Source organism: Rattus norvegicus (assembly GCF_036323735.1).
Source record: "Rattus norvegicus strain BN/NHsdMcwi chromosome Y unlocalized genomic scaffold, GRCr8 chrY_unlocalized_21, whole genome shotgun sequence".
In the NCBI taxonomy this organism is placed as follows: domain Eukaryota; kingdom Metazoa; phylum Chordata; class Mammalia; order Rodentia; family Muridae; genus Rattus; species Rattus norvegicus.
In genome coordinates, this window is record NW_026947380.1 from 482,349 (window position 1) to 488,348 (window position 6,000).

Sequence of the window (6,000 nt, forward strand, 5' to 3'; positions counted from 1 at the left end):
TTTATTCATTTCCTTTTACTTTTTTTTTCAAGTAGTTCTTTAAGTTACCTTTGTGTTCCCTCTTTATGGGATTCTACCTGTTTAATTCTGTATTTTCTGTTATGCTGTATTTTCTTAAGGGAGTTATTTATGACCTTCTTAACATCCTCCATCGTCATAATAAAATGTGAATTAAATCTAGATCTTGTTTTTCTGGTGTCTTTGGTTATCCAGTGTTTGCTCTGGTGGGAGATTTGGGCTCTGATGAGCCCAAGTAGTCTTGATTTCTGTTGTTTGAGTTCCTGTTTTTGCCTCTAGTCATCAGGTTGTCTCTGGAGTTAGCTTGTCTTGCTCTTTCTGACAGTGGCTTAACCGTCCTGTAGGCTCATGTGTCAGGACTGCTGTAGACCAGTTTTACTTTTTTTTCCCCAGTCATGGGAACAGAGTATTCTGCTCTCATGCGTCCAGTTGCTCATGTCTACTGGCTTTCATCTCTCCCTTTGGGCAGGAGCCAGAAGGAACTTCCTATACTTCTCCTACGTCCTTCTGAGTGGGGAGATGACACAGAAGGCACAAGGTGTTTTCCTCTTTAGTCAAGAATCTGGGCAGAGAATAGTGTCCTCTGTTTTCCCAGGAGTGTCGCTTCTCTGAAGGTCAGGTTCACCCAACCTCAGGATTTGTGAGCAGGATGCTGTTTGACCAGTACACTCTGGAACATGGTGCTCCTGCAGTTTTACTCCTCCTATATTTTTGGGTCCAGAGGCACTATGCAGTTTTTTCTTGGGCCAGAGATGAGAGTATGGGTGGGCAGACATGGCAGTCTCTGTGCCTTGTACGCTCAGTTTTCCCACACTCCTGGGTGATCATCTCTCTCTCCCACAGTCTAGGAGCAGGGAGCTCTGGGATGGGATAAGCAAGGTTCAGGAGCCTGTTAGGAACTGGAAGGGCCTGGTCCCGGAGAAGTTGTGACTTTGCTTGTCCTGAGTACCCCAGTCAGGTCACTTAGAGCAAAAAACTTGAATTGACCTTTTGTCTGAGGACTGAAGTTGCTTCTCGGGCTGACTTTCAGCTCTCTATGAGAGCCTCGACGAGAAATGTCTTGCCCCAACTGCACCTAGGTCCCTATTCACAGGATGCCCAGATTGAGCTAGGTGTTTGTTTTTTTTTTTTTTTTTTTTTGTTTGAGTCAGAATGTGAGCAGAGTTCTCAGGGGTTTCTGCCTCTCAGACAGACTAAGTCTTCCCCACCCCACATAAGAATTGGTAGTAGGATGCTGTTTGGACCAGTTCAGACCCAGGTGCAGTTTGGACTACAGGGCTCCTGCAGCTTAACTGCTCCTATATTCATGTGTCCAGAGGCACTATGCAGTTTTTTCTTGGCCTAGGGATGTGGGCACAGGTGGGCAGAAGTGTCAGTCTCTCCTTCCCTGAGGTCTCAGTATTGCCCACTCTACTCTGTCCCACGGTGTTTCAAAAGGAGTTTCAAATGTTTATTCCCTATCCTACAGGTCTCCAGTCTTTCCATTTCTCCTCCAAATGTGTTGCAGAAGACCTCTCTGTTCAAGGGGAGGTAAAACAGGCCCCATCATACAAAGAGGGCTTTAAACTTCTTCTCTTAAAGGTAATCTCAGTGATTTCTCATATTCCACAAATGGATTAAGTCCTGCCCCCTCTCAACACAAGACTTTAATACCTTCACCTTCTGCCAAAGCAGGGCAGAGAGCTATGTCCAATCACAAAGACAGTCAAATGTGTCCCCCATCTGCACCAAAGTGTGATATGCAATCTGCATTGGGTAAAATGAGTTTGAAACCTGACTCTGCTGACAAAAGGCATTTCAGAACTTCCCTATTAAACCTAGAGGACCTTACACGTCCTCCACTATTAAAAATGTTCTTAAATCATCACTTATGTTACAAGGGGCCAAAATACAGTCACAAAGCCCCAAGTGAACCTCACAACACACATACCAGCCCTAGCAGAGACAAAATTTTCTGCATGTACACCTTTAGATCAAGTACAATTGCCAGCTTCAGAAGGGGCTCTTGAGAGTTCCATACCCAAGGAAGATGTGGTAGAAAATTCTGAGTCCACCCAAGGGACTCCTGTGCATTCTGTACATAAAAAATATCATTAGCGTACTCTACATCTCCCCCAGTACTTCTACTGTCACTATACAGAAAATTATTCAAATATCCTCTACCACCGAAAAGGACCCTCTTGACTTGTCATCAGGCCCAAAACGACCCAAGTTTATCGCAATACACAGTCAATGAGAGATGAACAGTCCATATTTATACGATGTAAAGAGAAGATAAAACATCCCCTACATCCTCAGAGAACTCTAGGTCATTCTGTCCTGAAAGGAGAGGCTCCAAAATTTTCCACATATACATCAGAGATGCTAGAATTTCCCAAAACTGAGCAGGACTCTCTGAATAGTACTCTATCTCATAAAGAGACTGTAGGACAAGAAACATCCACAAAAGGATATCTATCCACAGCCAAATCTTTAGAAATGGTTTGGGGATGTGACACAAGTAAAAAACATGTTCTAGGACATTTTCCATCTTAGATAAGGTTATGGATCCAACCATATGTTAATGAGGAGTGGGGGAACATGATATGCAAACACCAGTGTCTGTACCATCCTTGACATTGAGGAAAGGGATTCCTCGTTTTAATTTGTGCAAAAGAATGCATATGACCTCTGCAAAATTCACAGGGGGCTATTTGAAAATCCGTATATCCTCAAGATCAGGCCATCTTCCCCAAATACAGAAGATGCTACACACTCTTCCAAATATGCACAAAGGTTTTCCAGTCCTTCTTTATACCCACAAGCGGTCCCATAACATCTGCAAAATACATCAAAGACTTTGGATTTTTACCTTATATTCTGAAGGGGCCTTGAATCCTGTTTTGCCTATCAAGCAGGCTATGGAACCTGACACTTCTATACAAAAGTCTGTTTCCACTTCTCCAGCAGAAGAAAATTTTTTGGAACTTCCTCAATTACAAAACAATATCTAGAAACATCCTTATCTGCTCATGAGGCTCTCAGCCCTCTGACATATGTCCATGATGCTCTAGGAGAGGTCACATCTTCTGAGGTAGCTCTAATACCTACCCCCCATTCTGATGTCACAGTCAGGATTTCAAAACATATACATGGTACATTAAGACCTTCCTCATCTGAGAAGGAAGTCGTAGGATCTACTGCATCTGAACAGCATGCTTTACAACTATCCCCATCTACCCAAGTAGATTTCACATGTCCACTCTGGGGAGAAATAGTCGACATTCTCCCTCTACCAAAATGGACCACAGGCATCCAGTTTCTAGAAACAAAGGGTTAAGTTTTGACCCTTCTGATGGACTTGAGAAATTTCTCCTCGAAGGAAGAGAGTTTCAACCTTACCCCTTCTGCCAAAAGGTATCCTTTGCCATCTTCTGCTGACAAAGAGACACCAAAAGCTACAATTCTTCCACAGGTGAGTCCCACACATTCTCCATCTGTCCAAAGGGCCTTGAAATTTTCCATAAATAATGAAGGAATTGTGGAAAGTTGCCAATCCTTACAAGAGAATGCTGGATATACCATATTGTCCCAAGATGCTCAAGTACCTCCTCCTTCTACCAAAAAGGCATGTTCACCGTCTACCCTAGGATTTCAGGGAATTTCTTCACCCCTCTCTAGAGCTCCAGTGTTCTCCCATCCTCAAAGTAATTTGTCATTGTGAAAATTAGACTCCAAAATAAAAAACAACTTTTTATATTTTGAAAGGTCTGATGGAAAGTCCACATCGAAAAAAAAATCATTTAGACCTTTTGCCATTAGCCCAACTATATCAGAAAAATATCATGTCTTCTAAAGCATCAAAAAATCAATCTGGTTCTAGCACTCTTCCTGGGAAACATTTACCATCAGCCATAGTATCCCCAGGACCATCAAAATCTAAAAAGGGGTATCTAGAATATTTACCATCTGCCAAAGGTCTTTAGGATGTTCAGCAACTTCTCCATGAGCTTGGTTAACCCACAGAACGAAAGAACTAAAGCCATCTTCCCAGGGTGTTTTCCCAAGAACCACATAGTTTTTTTCTTTTCTTTTATGCCAAGACTTAAGGCCAGCTCATTCATATCTCTATTCTCTTGACCTCTTTCTTCTCCCTCCCAAATGGCTGTTAACTCTGAATTAGAGACCGATTAGTAAACCCTAGAGGTACGGAAGGAATATCCGAGAGGCAGTTGCTGTCAGGACAACACTAGAAACATCACAGAACCAGTTAGGGCTCTCCAGGATACAAGAATATTTCTGGCAGGACCTAATGATGATGTCACTGAGAACTTCCATGGCCTACCTGCTAAACAGCTTTCCTTACATTGACCAATTTCGAGGGTGTCCTTTCCATGAGTGTCTCCTGTGACACAGTGGAAACCTTTACATACTACTTCTCTCCACTGCTAAGTACTTCTATTGTTACATTAGGGGTTACATTCTCTGAATGGAGAAAGTTAGTTAGGGGCTTGGCATTGGAAGAAAAGATCTAGGAACATGGAGTGGAGGAGATTCTTCTGGATAATAATTTTATTCCCAGGTCCAAACCTGTGACATACACTTGAATTTCCTAGGTTTTCTCTGTATCTCCAAGGCAAGCATTTTCCCTACAGACCTTCAATTGAATAAATATTGTATTAATTATTTTGTCTGCATTCCTTGAGAGGGGACGTTATACATATTCCTGAATGTGTACTCAAAAATTCAGTTTTCCAATTCAATTTTTTGCAATTATTTTGTCAACAAAGGGGGCACAGCTATAGAGTGTGTATACCATTGTAAATACTGTGTACCTTCTTCAAATGATAAACTCCCAATCAGTTATTTAATCCAAACATTACAAGACATCATTAAAGCAAAGGAGAGCATGGACTATAGAATCCAATGCATGGAGGAGCTTACTCTTTGCTGAGGACACAATACTTGCCTTACCTTTCTTCTTTAGGACCTTTTCCTTCTTGGCAAAAGGATAAAAGCTATGAGCTCCTTGGAAAAAATAGAGTGCCCTACCAAAACCTGACATTTGGGATAAAGAAATGAAATACAAAAACTATCTGACTCCCAAGAAAAATAACAAGCAGGAAAGTCCAAATGCTCCTGATTCCCATATGTGGAAAGCTAAGATAAAAGCTATCTCTTCAGTCAACCTACTCAACCCCTACACAAGACTCAAGGAGCTTTCCCATTGACGACATATTTCTTCTTTTTTTTTATACCAAGACATAAGGCCAGCTTCCTACTCCCCATATCTGATCACTTCATCCTCTGTGTTCTTCCTCCCAAATGGCTGTTTACCCTGCAATAGAGGCCAATAAGTAAACCCTAGAGGTACTGAAGGAATATCTGAGAGGCAGTTGCAGTAATGACAACACTTGTGACATCACAGAAGAAGCTTGGGCTCTTCAGGATACAAGAGATTTTTCAGGGAGGACTAATGATGATGTCACTGAGAATTGCCATAGCCTACCTACTAAACAGCTTCCCTTACATTGACCAGATTTGAGGGTGCCATTTTCAGGAGTTTCTACTGTGATACAGTGGAAACCTTTACATACTATATCTCTCTAAAGGTAGAGACTTCTCTTTGCTTCATTAGTGGTTACATGCTCTAAATGGACAAAGTTAGTCAGGTGCTTAGCATGGCTAGAAAAGATTTAGGAACATAGAGTGGAGAAGACTCTTCCAGATAATATTTTATTCCCAGGTTCATTCCTGTGACTTACAGTTCAATATCCCAGGTTTTCTCTATTTCCCAAAGGCTAGTATTTTGCCTACAGACCTTAATTGAATGAATATTGTATTTCACTTTCTCATTGTACATTCCTTGATAAGAGACTTTATTAATATTCCTGTATGTGTACTCAAAAATTCTGTTTCTAATTCCATTTTCATCAAAGCAAAGGACAAAATGACTATAGAATTCACTTATTTAGTCCTTTTTGGAATCAGTACTACACTATC